This window comes from Hyaena hyaena, unplaced genomic scaffold, assembly GCF_003009895.1.
Source record: "Hyaena hyaena isolate Hyena2069 unplaced genomic scaffold, ASM300989v1 scaffold_15, whole genome shotgun sequence".
Classification (NCBI taxonomy): Eukaryota; Metazoa; Chordata; class Mammalia; order Carnivora; family Hyaenidae; genus Hyaena; species Hyaena hyaena.
In genome coordinates, this window is record NW_024080647.1 from 2,880,643 (window position 1) to 2,898,273 (window position 17,631).

Consider the following 17,631-nt stretch of genomic DNA (forward strand, 5'->3'; position numbering starts at 1 on the left):
CTCGATCAATCTCCAAGTCTAGAACCCAACTCTGTTTTACATATAAACACGAAGTATTTTGTCATATGGCTTTAAAAGCATACACCAAATTTTCTAGGAGCACAACTACTATGTAAATCAAGGGAAGGCACGTGCTTTGTTTAGTTCGGAATTTTATTGAGAAATATTCCTTTTTTCAGGGGTACCTGGCTGGCTCAGTCAGAAGAACATGTGATTCTTGATCTCCGGGCTGTGAGTTCAAGCCCCATGTTGGGTGTAGAGATTAAAGATAAATAAATAGGGGCACCAGGGTGGCTCAGTTGGCTGGGCATCTGACTCGTGCTTTCGGCTCAGTTCATAATCCCGGGATGGTGGGTTCAAGCCCCAAGGTGGACTCTGCACTGAGCATGGAGCCTGCTTGGGATTCTCTCTTTCCTTCTGCCCTCTGCCTGGCATGCTCTCCCTCTCCCTCCCTCTCTTTCTCCTTCTCTCTCAAATAAAAATAAATAAATAAACTTTAAAAAAAAATAAAAGAAATATTCCTTTGTCCGAAAAATCACATCAGGTGTGACCTACCAGTGCAAGTACCCTGTAACTACCTGCACTTTACTGTTACATTCAATGCTTCTGTTGAAGCTAAAAGCCAGAAGTACTTAAACACTGCAAGCCTTCTCTAGTGCTTAAACACTTACAGACCGAAATACATTTTATTTTATTCTCAATTGCTTTCTTTTTTATTTCTCCTTTCTATTCCAATTAAAGCAGTGCGTTTGTTGTTCATTTGTGTCTCTGGATGGGCTATGATGTCTGTGAATTTCATTTCGGGATAGTGAAAGGGGCGTCCTCAGTATTTTATATGAGGAGGTGGTGGGTGTGACAGATTGGGAATCTCTGACCCGGGTGCGTGCCCTCCTCCTGGGTCTGACCTATCTCCCAAACTCATCACTCCAGACCACCACCAGCACCAACGGGAAGGTGGGCTCTGAGACCTGTGTGGAAAGGGCGCCCTCTGCAGGCCATCAGCCCCTCTCCCCAGGAAATGGGCCCAAAGGAAGCCTCAGATTAGATGATCCAATCGAAGACAGAGACATCTGGAGGGATCCTTATCTTGCCATGTCTGTTTCCAGAACTCCATCTGGATTCCCCATCACTAATTCTGAGCCCTCCCACCACCCTGGGAACCTGGGTGGGAGGCTGGGGAAGTGGCGGGGGGGGGGGCAGGGGCAGGGGTGGAGCTTACCCTCTCCCTCTTCCATGGGGTGCCAAAGGGGGTCAGAGCGTACAAGCAAACCTCTCGCAGCCTGGTCCCCTTTATGGGGACACCTTCCAGGCTTCATCCGACCACTCACTCCTCAAGGCAGTCCCCTCCTGCTAGCCTTCCCCGGACACCTCAGCGAGGGACGTGGGCCCAGGTGGGAACTCTCCTGGGCAGAGGCAGAGAGGCCCAATTCACAGAGCTCCGAGCATCAGTGTGTCCACTGGAGGCCCGAGTGTGTCTGAATAACTAGGAAGATGCCTTGGGCATAGGCAGCAGGGTTAGCAAGTGAACTACAGGATGCCCGGTTCATTTAGACTTCAGGTGAACGGCAAGTGATATTTGTAGCGTCAGTATGGCCCATGCACATCTTGGAACACACTTCCACTAAAAAAGCATAAGTCACTCATCTGGATTTAAAATTGAACTGGGCATTCTGCACAAGCCCTGAAGACACGGCAGCAACAGAATGTCACTATAATATAAGCAGCGCCAGGCCTGAGGCGGGAGCCTGTCAGGGACAAGCAGTGGCTCGGAGCAGTCTGTGGGGACCCAGACTCGAGTCCTGAGCCTGGACCCAGTGGTTCTAAACTCGAGTGAAGCTCCAGGTCCCCTGGTGATCAGATTCCCAGACCTGCAACCCCTACCCCCTCCAAATTCTGGTCCATTTGGTTTAGTCTGGAGTCTCACACACCCCTTACTGGGACTGTTGCCAGTTTTGTCATCGGTACAAGGTGTGCGCCTTCACGGAGCTGGGAGGAAGCAAGGGATTCCCTCCAGGGTGTGTGGGCTCAGGTTCCCAGTGGCTGCACTGGCTGCAGCTTGACTTACCTTCCTGGACAGAAGCTGTCCTCCTTGCCTTCCCAGTGGCCTCCTGCCTCCCTGTGGAGAGGAAGGTTCTAGCATGAATATCACTGTTCAGATGAAGGAACCGAGGGGCAAGGCAGGGCTGGGACTGAAACCAAGCTGAGGGAAGGACTAGGCTCCAGAGGGCTCACCCCCAGCTCCGGCCTGGGTCTCCTCACTTCCCCCTAAAGGGCCCCCAGGCATGGCAGCCATTTGTTCATGTTTCCCAGGCTGGCCCGGTGCCATTGCAGTCTGGGTGCTGTCCCTTCTCAGCCCATATATCCCTGGTCACCCTGACCGCCCCCTCCCACTCTCCCTCCTCTCTGATGATGGAAAGATGTTCTGCACAAATGGCTCTCCCTGTACTTAGCACACCGCATCACCACTGCTCTCTGCGGCTGCCACCACCCGTGTTCTGGGGACCTGTCTCCTAAAGCCACTGATAGGCCTGGGTGGCTCGGTCCGTTGGGCATCCGACTTCAGCTCAGGTTATGATATCGTGGCTCACGGGTTCAAGCCCCGTGTTGGGGTCTGTGCTGACAGCTCAGAGCCTGGAGCCTTCTTCATGGATCCTGTCTCCCTCTCTCTCTGCCCCTCCCCTGCTCATGCTGTCTCTCGCTCTCTAAAATAAAAAAATAAACAGTAAAAAAAAATTTAAAGCTGCTGTTAGAACTGATTCCTACAACTGCCTTCAGGTGTCTGAATAGCATCAAGAAGCCCAGTAGCGGCAGGAACCACATTCCAAGAGGTAGGACTGTCCTCTGTAGAATGTAAACCCTGTCTGATCAGAAACAAACCCAAACAATCGCATTCAGTAAGTGCTAACACAGCCGCACCGAATGACGTGTCATGAGGAACAGAACTTCACGTCTTCGGTGGAGGGTGCTGGGCAAACACAACTGTGTAAAAAACCTGGAGCTTCCATTTTTCCAGTAATTTTATTGCTGCGACCATTCAAAAGTCCTTAAAATTCAATAGAATGTATATTTACATAGCTTAGGATCATACTGAATTCAGAAATCTTAGGATTACATGAAAAATTGTATTTATAATAGTGTATTAGTTTCCTATTGCTGCTGTAACAAATTACCATAAACTTAGTGGTTTAACAAAACACAGATTTGGGGTGCGGAGGTGGCTCAGGTGGTTAAGCGTCTGACTCTTGATTTCGGCTCAGGTCATGACCTCACGGTTCCTGCGATTGAGCTCCACTTCGGGTTCTGCACGGATGGTGTGGTGCCTGTTTGGGGTTCTCTCTCTCTCTCTCTCTCCCTCTGCCCCTGCCCCACTTGCACACATGCACTCCCTCTGTGTCTCTCTCAAAAGAAATAAATAAACATTATATATATATATACATATATATATATAAATCTATTCTCTTACAGCTCTGGACATCAGAAGTGTCCTTGGGCTAAACTCAGATGCTGGCAGCACTTGTATTCCTGCTGGAGGCTCTAGGTTGAGAATCTCTTCCCTCGCCTTTTTTTCAGCTTCTAGAATTCGCTCCCATTTCTTGGCTCCTGGCTCCCTTTCAGCCGGCAATCACGTCACTCCTGACTCGGTTACCACCTGTCTCTCCCATCCTCCTGCCTCGTCTTCCCTTATAAGGACCCTTGTGATTACATTGGACCCACCTGGGTAACACCGCGTAATCTGCCCATCTCAGGATCCTTAACATAATCACATCTGCAAAGCCCCATGTGCCATGTAAGGTAACATAGTCACAGGTTCAGGGATAAGGATGTGGACATCTTGGGGAAGAGGGATCTTATTCTGCCTATCACACCTAGTTTAAAGGTCAAATGCAAGATCCAATCAGGCCTGACAGCCTGGGAGGAAACTGTACCAAAAGATCTGGGAAGGATGTGTAACGTTTGGCTCCAAGGATGTGGGCTACTTGACCATGACATTGATATTTTTCTGTTGAGGTGAACAGGGTATACTTGTTACTCTAACGTTTGTAATGTGCAAGGTAATTTGGTCTTTTAGAGCAACAGCCTTATAACTATTCATTGAATGTGTATAACTGAATAATTTTTAAATTTATTCTCTAGTTTCTCTCAAGTGTTTGTCCTTGTTTTTTTTTTAATTTTTAATGTTTATTTTTGAGAGAGAGAGAGAGAAAGCATGTGAGCAGGGAAGGGGCAGAGAGACAGGAAGACACAGAATCTGAAGCAGGCTCTAGGCTCCAGCTGTCAGCACAGAGCTGACGCGAGGCTCAAAATCATGAACCCGCAGATCTTGACCTGAGCCGAAGTCAAATACTTAACCAAATGAGCCACTCAGTTGCCTCATAACTGAATAATTTAAACTGAGCACTTTATGTTGAAATCTTATCGAGTTTATGCATCATATTAAAACATGCAAGAGAACTTTAAATTCACCATATTTTAATTTTCATTATTATTTAATTTCGATTTTTTTATAAGTTTAACTTATAGTTTTATAAAGATTATTTAATATGCAGCAAAAAAGCTGTTGTTGGTTCATTCAGAAATTGAAGGACTAAAATAGGAAGTCTAATTTTTAAATAAAGTTTAAAATATTTTAAGGGGTGCCTGGCTGGCTCAGTCGGTAGGGCATGTGACTCTTGATCTCAGGTTGTGGAGTTCAAGTCCCACAGTGGGCATGGAGCCTACTTTTAAAAAAATCTAAAATAAAATAAAATATTTTATTTGTGTTTTTAATCTTTTAATGTTTATTTATTTTTGAGAGAGAGAGAGAGAGAGTGAAAGGCAGAGTGGGAGTAGGGGAGGAGCAGAGAGAGAGGGAGACACAGAATCCGAAGCAGGCTCCAGGCCCTGAGCTGTTAGTACAGAGTCCCATGTGGGGCTCGAACCCATGAACCATGAGATCATAACCTGCCAAAGTCAGACACTTAACCGATTGAGCTATCCAGGTGCCCCAAGATATTTGATTAACCAAGCTTATAAACTGAGCCAAATATTATTCAAAGACATCTCAAAGGAGACTGTTAAAAGTTGATGCTCATGAATAGAGTAGTAAGATGTGCAAGCTAAATTTAAAGTCCAGAAGGATGCCCCTAGTTTTATTTCCCTTGGAAGCAATATCCTAGACAAGGAGGCTGCCCCAGCAGCCTGAGGAAAAACTGGAGTGAGGTCCCAAAGAACTGCATAGACGCGAGACAAATCACAGCAGGTAGATGGAGGCTGGATGCCACTTGCTGCATGTTTTTCATTCTTATCGGTATCATTGTCTTGAACATGTTTTCATACTGTCAGAAATAGCAAATAAGTATATTTAATTAGCTACCAATCTTTGCGATTTAAAAGAAAAAGAGGTACAGTTAGAGGATTAAAAATCAAATAGGAACCCTATCATTGTAGAAACACATTGGAGAGGACCATTATTTTCAGTAAAGGCAGATTTAGATGTCTGGACCAACCCTGTTATTGAAGGCAACTTAGAAAAACTGGCCCCAAACCGTAAGAGACTCTTAAACACTGAGAACAAACTGAGGGTTGATGGGGGCGGGGGGCAATAGGTGCCGGGCATGGAGGAGGGCACTTGTTGGGATGGGCACTGGGTGTTGTTTGTAAGCCAGTTTGATAATAAATTATATCTAAAAAAAGAAAAGAAAAGAAAAACATGCCCCAATAGTTGTAATAATCTTTTTAATTTTTTTAACATTTATTTATTTTTGAGAGAGAGCACACACGTGTGCACCAAAGGGGGAGGGGCAGAGAGAGAGGGAGACAGAGGATCTGAGGCGGGCTCTGCACTGACAGTGGAGAGCCCAATGCGGGCCCCAAACTCACAGACAGTGAGATCATGACTTGGGCCGAAGTGGGACATTCAACTGACTAAGCCACCCAGGCACCCCTAGTTGAAATAATCTTAAAAGCAGCAAAGAGCTAGCAAGATACCAAGAAATCGCCTGGCGGGTGAGCTCAGCCTCGGGAGGCACTTCTGCCCCAGTGGTGTCTGGATCCAGAAGTGGCAGCCAGGAAGCAGGGCAGAACCTCTGAGAGCCAGGAGGGCATCAAAGAACAGAATGTAGAGCAGAGAACTGGGAACTAGCCCCCATTCAGGACTGGGAAATCCAAAGGCTTGTTACTCTAAGAGTAACGGCGACCCAGAAGCAAACTGGCCTTTGCAAGTCCTATACTCTGGCTTTGAATTCCCCGGGGAAACCGCAAAGTCTTAAGCTTGAAGACCTAGCTACCACGATCCGAGACTATTAGTGCCCCAGATGGCTGGCAGAAGCGAACTAAAATCCCAGCTGCAGGAAGATGACATCACTTTAGGCATCAAGTAATTTCCAAAGATAATGTTCCAAACAAATGTTCAACCTACAATCAAAGATAACCAGACACAAAAATGTAAAGAAATTGATTGATAGATAGATAGATAGATAGATAGATAACCAGGCACACGGGTGACAAGATAGTCACAGGCCAGCTGAAACAAAAGATGTCAAAAAAAGATCCTTGAAATATGGAGTGATGAGATCCCCGTGTAAAATAAATGTGGGTGCTGTTGTTCAGACACAGAATCCCACAGCATATACTTGTATCTTCCCAAAGGGGAAGAGCTGACCTCCTGCCTGTCCTGTCCCCTCCATGCTCACTCTGGCCCCGGATGGCCACGGGAAGTCTTGGATGCACTTTCCCTCCTATCTTTCTGTCTTTGTTCCTGCTCTTCCCTCAGTCTGGAGCTCCCAGACCCTACTGGAGCCCCGCGGGGTAGACATCATCTCCTACAGGAAGCCTTCCTTACTCCCTCCAGTGAGAACATATCTCCTTTTCCGCTTTTACCTTCCTCTCTTGGAACCCTTATATCCCTCTGCCTTGTATTTTGAGCCGATGCAGTCCTGCTTTTCTTCTCCACTGGACCAAGAGCTCGTTGGGGCCCGCGCCAGGAGCGATACCTGCTGTTTTCCCCTTAAATTTTCTCTGTTCAGGTGCTTGGCACCTGGGAGCACGATCACAGAGGGACAGGAGACAGGCTTGCTCATTCTCTTTAGTGCACTTGTCAATGTCCTGACACTGTCAACTTGACCTGGGTTCTAAAGGCCAAGGGAACCCTCGGGGTACCTCATCTCTGCCCCAGCCCTCCCACAGGTAGTCATATAAAGACTTATCACACTAGTGTTTACATTTTCAATCTGTCTGAACGCACCCAGGAGATCCTGTTTCTCAGCAGCTGAGGAAAGTAGGCACCATTAGCCCTGATGGGCGAGAAACTGAGGCTTAGGGAGTGGTTCCCAAGCCTGGCTGCACTTTGGAATCACCAGAGGCGCTTTTAAAAGTTAAACCTGAATCTCTGAAGGGGGTGGGGGTGGGGGGAGCCCAGGGGAGAGTAGGTTTTAAAGCACTGCAGGTGATTTTAATAAATAATCAAGCCTGAGACCCACTGGACAAGCCCAAGGGCCCCCGGCCAGTGGGGAGCAGAGCCAACTCTAAAATTCCAGATCTTGAGGTAATGCTCTTTCTCTTATCCCAAGAGACCTGGGGAGGATCCTGGCACATTGGCTATTTGGGGTCCCCCAAACAGGAAGGCAGCACTGGAAAAGTGGGCTCTACGAGACAGTAGGCTTCTGTGAAGCCACCCTCTTCCCTCCTTGTCCTTCCCTGACTCCAGAACTCGGGCCCAGACAGCCAAAGCCCAGGGGACTATGGGTGACTCAGACGCTTCCTGTTTTCGTAGCCACAGTGACAGGGGGATGGAAACAACCAGGCTGGGGTTCATGGCCTGAGAGAGGGGCCTGGAGAGGGGAGGAGGCTGGAGCTGAGGGGCCAGCCAGCCTTGAGATGCAGGAGTGAGCTGGGCAGAGCCCCATGGGGTAGTTTACTGGACTCAGTGAGTGCAAATGAGGGTGCTTTGTTGGCTAGCCAGGTCAGCAAAGGGAGGAAGGATCTGAGGCCAGCCTTTCTTGAAATATGTGAATTTTCTGGGTCCTGAGGGGCTGCAAGAGACACCTATGGTTCCGTGTACATGTTTGGTGCAGGCTAGCTGAGCGGCTGATGCTGGGTCCGAAGGAGGAGATTTATGCATGGGCCTGGGTTATCTTGTCCCTGCCCTGCCGTGAATTAACTGTGACCCTCAGCACACCCCTGGTCACCTCTGACCCCCTGCTTCCTCTCCTATAAAATGGAGGAGGCTGGGAAAAGCAGAGCTCTAAGAAATTCTAAGAAATTCTAAGAAAAACCAGAAGCTCTCTCAGCCTTACAGAGCACTTTCAGCCTTCGGAGGACTTTTGATTGACACGATTTTGATTTCAGGTTGGACAATAACCCTGAGAGGTAGGCAGGGAAGGTACCATCATTACCTGATTGCTATTGGAAACATTGATCAACAGGAAGACTAAGAAAGGTGCTGGCCAGGGCTGTGTGGAAATGGGGACCTGGACACTCCTGATGACCCCACTTGGTCACCCTTTTCTTGGAGGACAGCAATGTGGGGATGTTGGTGAAAAATTATACATGTCTTAATCTGGACCTCCATCATCTCCCTGATGGGGTCACCCTCTGGAAATAATCTACATTCAGAACAGGCTTGTTGGATGGGAAAATATTCACTGAGGTGAATTTTGTATTAATGAGAAGTTAAACACAGCCCAGACATCCAGCAATAGGAAAATGTAAGCCGTAGAATGTGTATTAGTTACCTATTTCTGAATAACAAATTACCCTCAAACTTAGTGGCTTAACTAAAAAGGTTTTATTATCTCTGAGTTTCTGTGGCTCAAAAATCGAGGCATGGCTTGGCTGGGAGCCTTTGGGTAAGGGTCTCTCAGGAGGCAGCAGTCATCTCAAAGCTTGACTAGGGGAGGGTCCACTTCCAAGTTCATTCACATGGCTGTGGGCAGTCTCAGGTCCTTGCTGGCTCTTAAGGCATCACTGCCTCAATTTATGGGCCCCTTCATAGGACAGCTCACAATATGGCGGCTGGCTTCCCTCACAGCAAGTGAGCAACCTGGAAGGCACAGTTCTCTGTAACCTGATCTTGGAATTGACCTCCCATCATTTCTGCTGTATCCTATTCATTAGAATTGAGTCTCAGGGCGCCTGGGTGGCTCAGCTGATTAAGTGTCCAACTCTTGGTTTCGGCTCAGGTCACAATCTCACAGTTTGTGTGTTCAAGTCCCACATCAGGCTCTGTGCTGATGATGTGGAGCCTGCTTGGGATTCTCTCTCTTTCTCCCTCTCTCTCTCCCCCTCCCATGTCTCTCTCTCAAAATAAATAAATAAAATTAAAAAAAAAAAAAGACTGAAACTCTTGGTCTAGTCCAATTTCAAGGAGAGAGGGTTACACTGGCATGTGAATTCCAGGAGGTGGGGACTGTAGGAAGGGGAAAAGTTTTCCTCAACTCTCAGGGTCCTTGGCTGGGTCTGAATATTAAACTGACAAAGGCAGATTAACAGGGAAAAAGCATATGAATTTATTTAATATAAGTTTCATGTGACACGGGAGCCTTCCTAAGGAAATGAAAGCCAGGAAAAACAGACCTGAGCATTTCTATGCTAAGTTTGATGAAGACTGGGCAGTCGTGTCAAAATACGACAGGTCTGAGAATACGAAGTAAGTATAGGAAACTGGGGGAAACTTAGCAAAGCCTGTTTGTTCAGATTCTTCTTGGTGGCTCTGTCTTCAGAGATAATTGGTAGTTCTTTCTGCCGGGAGAGGGAGGGTACATCGCTCATGAGGGTTTATGACTTGTTTCAGGGGAGAAAGGCAGAGGAAAGATCAGAGTGACCTTCCTGCTTCTCCTATTTTCTCAGACCTTTTCAGCTTAAAATATTCAATACGTCAAGGTGCCATATTTTGGGTTCGCATGTCCAGAACCCCATGGAGATCCTTGGTCACCATCTTAGAAGCTGCCTACCACAGAGAACATGGGACATGTGTATGACCTAAGTGAAATGGAGACAACAGAATTCGAAACTGGATACACAAGGCCATCACATCTGAGTGAGAATACAACAGGGGAAAAGGATGGGTAGAAATTTGTTAAAAACACATTTACAGCTGACTCTTGAACAACCTGGGTTTAAACTGCATGGGTGCACTTTTACACAGCTTTTTTTTCAATTAAATATATTGGCAAGTGTTTGGAGGTTTGTGGCAATTTGAAAAAAAAAAAAAACTCAGATGAACCGGATAGCCTAGAAATATCAAAAAAACTAAGAAAAAATTAGGTATGTCCTGAATGCATCAAGCAGATGTGGATACTAGTCTACCAGAGAATGCACAGAAATCTATTACAAAGTTAAAATTTATTAAAACTTATGCACACAAACATAGATCAGGCATTATCTTTTCGTTTTTTCTTAATTTAAAAAAATTTTAATGTTTATTTGTTTTTGAGAGAAAGAGACAGAGTATGAGTGGGGGAAGGGCAGAGAGACAGAGAGGGAGACACAGAATCTGAAGCAGGCTCCAGGCTCAGAGCTGTCAGCACAGAGCCCAACGCAGGGCTTGAACTCACGAATGGTGACCTGAGCCGAAGTCAGACGCTTAACCAACTGGGCCACCCAGGTGCCCCTATCTTTTCACTTTGGATGCCTAGTGTTATACTATGTAGAACATCTACAATGTTTCGTATCCTGAAGACAGTGTTGATGTATGTACTCACAGACGATTCATCTTGTAAACAGATGACATTAGTTTACAGTATCAGTAAGTACAGCACTTAAACGTATTTTTTTTCTTCCTTATGATTTCCCTACTAACTTTTTTCCCTCTAGCTTACTTTATTGTAAGAATACAAGATATAATACATGTAACATACAAGACATGGGTTAATTGACTATTTATGTTATTGGTAAGGCTTCCAGTCAACAGTAGACTATTAGTTAAGTTTTTGGTGAGTCAAAAGTTATACATGGATACTTGACTGTGGGGGGGGGGGGTTGGTGTCCCTAGTCCCCACGCTGTTCATAGGTCAGCTGTATACACCAAAAAACCAAATGGGGTCTGCATGATAGAGTACCTTTATAAGTTAGGTCTCTTCTGGAGCAGCTGGGTGGCTCAGTTGGTTAAGCATCCGACTTTGACTCAGGCCATTATCTCGCAGTTCGTGGGTTGGAGCCCTGTGGTGTGCTGGGCTCTGTGCTGACAGCTCAGAGCCTGGAGCCCGCTTCACATTCTGTCTCCCTCTCTCTCTGCCCCTCCCCCACTCACACTCTCTCACAAATAAACATTAATTTTTTTTTAAATAAATAAATTAGGACTTTTGCTTGGAGTGCCTGGGTGGCTCAGTCTATTAAGCATCCAACTCTTGGTTTCGGCTTGGGTCATGATCTCACGGTTTTGTGAGTTTGAGCCCCACATCAGTCATCCCGTTGCTACCATCTGTCCTTGAGCTTGTCTGAGCAATAAGAATCTATAAATTCCCATATTGGGACAGCCTCAGGGTGGGGGGTATATTTCAGGCAAATCCTAACCACCTCTAATCTCATTACACATCCCTGGGTTTACTGGGGCCTGAGGAGATGGCTTGGGGGTCATCCTGAGAGCAGATTATCTGGGGAGGATTTGGTGTGGAGGGGGTGATAAGGAGTGGAGGGACACAGAAAGTGACCCAGAGAGAAAGGGGAGAGCAGTTGGACATGGTGGAAAGGCATCTGAAAGTTGGAGTCTCAGACCCTGAGCATGCTGGTCACTTGAGTGTGATCTTTTCAAGCCTCAGTTTCCTCTTCCACAGAATGGGATGAAAATAGATGATATTGCCCTTCCTCACTCAATAGGGTTATGTGAGATTGATTATACACAGAATATACTCTGTAAACTGTAAAGCTCTGGACCACTGATGGTTTCTTCAGGGATTAGCTAGAACAAATATACCTCCTTCTTGCCTCTGAGCTCCCCACAGAGGCCAAGCCCTTCCCCAGCCGCCAGCCTCAGGCCTTGTTGGCTCCCACGTACCGAGCCACACTTCGGTCTCATTTCTCTCTAGGTACATTGGTTAAATGTTGACACTGAATAGGCTTCGGTTAAAGAGAATGAGGTTACCTGTTACCTCTAACGAAAGACGATTAGGCAACACCCATCAAAATCACAATGGATGCAGCAATTCCACATTTAGGAATAGATGTACACACACGGATGAAATTACACGCACAGGCATAGTCACTGCAGAGTTCTTCGTGAGAGCAAAGCACTGTGGGAAAACATGCTCGTCCACAGGGGACTGGTTAGGCCAGATATGGAACATCCAAGCAAGGGAATGCTGGGAGGGCATTAAAACAAATGAGGTGGTATTGGGTACAGTGATCCAGAAAGATCTCCAACATACACTACAAAAAGAAAAAAAGGAAGTTGCCTAACAATATTACCTATCTACATCCACTGACATAAAAAATCAATACTACCTATAAGTATATGTCCCTAATTTGTATGAAAACACAGAGGAAATGCAGGAAGGGCTGTGGCTCATTGTCCAAAGTGGCCATCTCGGGGACGGAAGGTGGGAGGAGGGGACAAGGAGAAGGGACCCTATCCCTTTTTGTTCCATTTACTACAGGGTCGGTTGCCATTCCTTTATAATGTGAATATATTCATGTATTTTCTGTGTAATTTTTTTTAAGTTTATTTTGTTGTTTTGAGAAAGAGAGAGAGCATGAGCAGGGCAGCAGCAGAGAGAGAGGGAGAGAGAGAATCCCAAGCAGGCTCCACGCTGTCAGCACAGAGCTCAATGTGGGGCTGAACCCACGAACTGTGAGATCATGACATGAGCTGAGATCAACAGTCAGACGCTAAACCGACTGAGCCACCTAGGTGCCCCTGTATAATTTTTTAAACTTAAAAATATATATATTTACATATAATTTTTATACTATATATACACATATTTATACTATATATACACTATATTTTATATACATACATATTTTATACTATATATACACTATATTTACACACACATATGCCTTAGAATCTTTCACTATCTTTAAAATTTTGGATCCTTGGCTATTGTTTCAGAGACTTTCTGAGATCATCATTGGGCCTCACGGCCCCTCAGGAGGGAGTCGCCATCATCGTTCCTTGAAATCCTCTCTGCAGAAGGACCCAGGCTCCCCTCTCCAAGGTGGCGCCTCGTCCCAGTATTGAGGTGCTATATGTAGCCCTGAGGCCAGTCCGACGAGAACATCAGCACCACCCCTTCCCAGGCCTACCCTCGGCAAGGGGTGATCCCTGGAGCTTGCTCTCACCCCTTCTGGTGCAGAGAGGAAGGCAAAAACCAAACCAAACCAAACCTTCTTGCATTCACTCCTTAAACAAACAGTATTCGGTCATGAATGAAAACAGATGAGATTGGAGTCCAGTGAAGAGAGACTCTAATCAAATAGCCTCCTAAGTAAACATGAGATGGGGCCTGTGATGGACCCTCTAAGAAGATGGACCCAGACAATGTTCTGAAGGAAGAAAAGTTAGGGAGGCTTTCCTCCCATTTTCACAGAGAGCCTTCGCCCCTCCCCATCCGGTCCTTGCCCTCTCCACCCTCCGTGAACTGGCCCCTGCTTGGCTGGGGTCTTCAGCAGCTGGCCTGGGGGGCTGCCCACCAATGGAGATGAAGGAGAAAATGCAAGGCTAGGCCCAGGAAGCTGCAGGCAGATGAGCTCGGACCAAAGACCTCCAGTGGGGAGGCGCTGGCCGTCAGGGCCACCTGATTCCAGGACAGTCACCATCATTGGTGCCTGGTTGAAGGCGCTGGCCACCAGCCATCCAAGACCATGTCCTCCCTGACTGCTGCCCAGCAAGGGGCCTGGGCAGCAGGGTCGCTGCTGAGTGGGCTCTTTGGGTTTAGCACTGATGGGTTCACAGCTAGTGCCAGTGTTCAGACCAAGAAAAGCATTCTTCGTGTGTGTGTGTATGTGTGTCTATACACGCACACCATGCACAAAGATCCGTGCTCTGTGGATAGTTCCAAATTTACTGGAAATGCCCCAATTTCACATATTTGGACACCAGAAACTATTGAACTATCCTGAAGATTCTAACATGATTATTTATGCAGTACTCCTTTGGTCTTGTCCCAAAAAAAGGATCTGGAAACCAGCTTGTAGAGCTGTATAATACTTCAGGATTGAAAAGTGACAGGCAGGTGGGGATGCCTGGGCGACTCCGTCGGTTAAGCATCTGACTCTTGATTTCAGCTCAGGTCACAATCTCACGATTCATGAGATTGATCCCCGCATTGGGCTCTGCGCTGACAGCTCAGAACCTGCTTGGGATTCTCTCTCCCTCTGCCCGTCTCCATGCTCTCTCTTTCTCTCTCTCAAAGAGAAAGAAAGAAAGAAAGAGAGAGAGAGAGAGAGAGAGAGAAAGAAAGAAAGAAAGAAAGAAAGAAAGAAAGAAAGAAAGAAAGAAAGAAAGAAAGAAAATTAAAAGATTAAAGAAAGGAAACAACAGGCAGGGAAATCAGGGAGAACGGAGAGTGAGAAGTCAAGTCGTGGGCACACGCTGGAGACAGGCACAGATGTAGCTCGCCATTTCCAAGTGGTCAGAAGCAAGGAAGCGAGACATGGATTCCTGCTCTTCAGACCTGCAAGAGTTTCCCCCAGAAGTTCTCAGAAGGAGTCAGTGTGACTGAGAGTCGCAACAGAACAAGATCATATTCTGTAGCTTCGCAGTGGTTTGGCTCCGTGGGGCTGCTTTTGTCAAAACTCACAGGAGACTGCACTTGAGATGCGTGTGTTTTGCTGTGAGCAAATCTTACCTCGAAAATAAAAGAACCATCAACAGATCTAGTTACTGATACGCCTATGAAGTGTGTAGGAGTGCAGGGGACCGGCATTCGCACGAAACGGATGGAAAAAGATGAATAGCTGGCTGACGAGAGGGAGTCACTGATGCGTGATAAAGCAGGTCCAGTAAAATATAGTCTCAGAGGACACACGGTGGACGCATGGTTCAGTCTGTGCATTTCTTTCAACTTGCCTGTGTGTTTGACCATTCTTTTTATTTAAAAAAATTTTTTAAGTTTATTTGTTTATTTTGAGAGAGATACAGAAAGAGTGAGCAGGGGAGGGGCAGAGAGAGAGGGAGAGAGAGAATCCCAGGCAGGCTCCACGCCGTCAGCACGGAGCCCAGTGCAGGGCTCGAACCCACACACTGCGAGATCATGACCTGAGCCGAAGTCAGACGCTTCACTGACTGAGCCACCCAGGTGCCCCTTGTCAGCCACATTTATACATGAGAGGCAGCTCAGGAACATCGATGTAACACTCAGCTGGCAATGCTGAGCTGGGGTACAAAGTTATAATTGACTCCAGAGTCTTTGATCCCAACCACTGCCCTTTTCTGCTCTACATGCCGCTCACCCTGTCCCTTCCACCACCGTCCCCACCCCCTCTCCCAAAGGCCTGTCACAAACTTGTCTCTGCTCCGTCCTCAGAAGAAAGTCTGAGGGGGGCCGCCTGAGGGGCTTACTTGGTTGAGAGCCCGACTCTTGGTCGAGCTCAGGTCATGATCTCATGGTTTGTGAGATTGAGCCCTATGTTAGGCTCTGCACTGATAGCTCAGAGCCTGCTTGGGATTCTCTCTCTCCCTCTCTCTCTGCCCCTTCCCCACTTGCTCCCTTGCTCCCTCTCTTTCAAATTAAATAAAGAAACTTAAAAAAAAAAAAAAGAAGAAGAGGGAAAGTCTGACTTGAGCCCAGAGTGCTCCTTATAAACCAAGCACCCCGCTCCTGGTCTTGTGCTCCTGTTCCCCAGGACCGCTCCGCACCCTGGAATGGGCTCCTTTCCCCAACACTCCCAGGAGACACACACACACACACACACACACCACAACCTCCTGACCAGCTCCCATGATGCAGCTCCTGCCAGCCCAGCAAAGCCCCCACACTCACCCCAGCATCTTCAGTGCTGCTCAAAACCATGACAACCTATCACCTCTTTCATGGAACCCCAGAGCTCAGGAGGACCAGACAGCCGGTAGCCAGCCTCCTATTTTTTACAGCGGAAGAAACAAAGGCCCAGAGAGGGGCAATGGGTAGCCCAACGTCACACAGCACACTGGGATGAAACCTCGTCTCCTGGGACTTGTCCCCCTCAGCTCAGGTCTGGACAGGGCCGAGTTGGGTTGCAGGGCTGTGGGTAGTGGTGGATGGAGCCTAGAGACACCCCTCCAGCCCCCCTCCCCTGCCCTGGGAGGGAAACAAACTAGCTCCTAAGGCCAGAGAATTGTGGGTCCTGCAGTGCCAGCCAGGGGACCCTGAGAGAGCTGCTCTCGTCTTCCAGATGGGGAGTCTCGGTCCCAAAGAGAGAAAGTCACTGTCACTGGATCCCATGGCTACTTCTTGGCTATCTGGAGGCAGGAGTCTGTTTTCCTGAATCCTAAGTGTCCTTCTTCAAACCCTCGGTTGGCTCTGAAGGGTCCTGAGCCACAGAGCAGGCTGAGCCACGCCTCTCCCATATCCACACCCAAATACCGAGCACTCACCAGTGCTCCCCATACCTTTCGCCTTTACCAAGTCACCTCCTAAATGTCACAGGGCTTGGGTTAAGTGCTGGGTCCAGCAGGGGCTACTGGTAGAGGAGCCCCCACCTCTGCAGCCCCTTGCAGGGAGAGGAGAGGAGGAGTGAAGGGGCCCAAAGCCACCGGTCCCTCAACATACCTGCTCTTCAGCCAAGCCTGGCCCCTCAGGGACTCCAGACCCACCCCCTCGTCAAAGGAAGGGTCCTGCCCTCGTTGCTGCAGACTGCGCATTGGGCCCAAGCAGCCCCTGGACTGAGCGGAGAGATGATGGGTCACCCCACCGTGAGACCCAGGTCCCTCCAGCCAGAGCCCGGCTTGGAGCTCATGGAAGGAGAACAGGAATGGAACAGTGGAGACAGACGGTCCCCAAGTAGCCCCGGCCACGCCGGGCTGACCATCGCTCCAACACAAACACAGGGCCCCTGGCTCTGCAGGAAGGGGGCATTCTTCAGAGATGACATCAGCTCTTAACGTTTTATATTTCTTACCTACCTCAGTCTGGAGAGCAGAGTCCCCAGCGCCCCGGCTTGCTGAGGGCAGGCACCAGCCCTGGTGCAAACAGCACACACTCACCTCAGACACCACAGCAGCCCGCCCCCAGCGGAGATGGCTGCCCGGTGGCTGTCCCCGCGGCCTGCTCACCCTGAGGACACGGCCCTACCTACAGATGCAAGAGGAGAGAATATATCAAACCTCCAGTTCCCTAAACACACCTCAAAGAGGGCCTTTGCTCAGGCTGTCCTCTCCATCCGTTCCCGTGCCTTCCCTGCTCCATGCCACCTAGCCAACACCTCCGCAGCCTCAAGTGTCATGTCCAATGTCCCCTCCCCTGTGAGGCCAGCCCCACCTCCCTGAGCCTCTACAGTGTCCTGTCCATCCTTCCTTCAGAGCCCGGAGCCCTCAGGACAGTGTTTAGAACCACCTCACCTTCCCTCCCCTCCTCGACCTTGCCCACCAGACATGGAGCCCATGGAGGGCACAGGCCAAGTCCTGTTCCACTCTGCCAGAAAGGGGCTCATCACCCATGGAGGGCTACGAGGCACCTGGCTGAGAGAGCTCCAGAAAGGCTCTGTTGGGGGCAGCGGGGGGCTGGAGGTGAATGA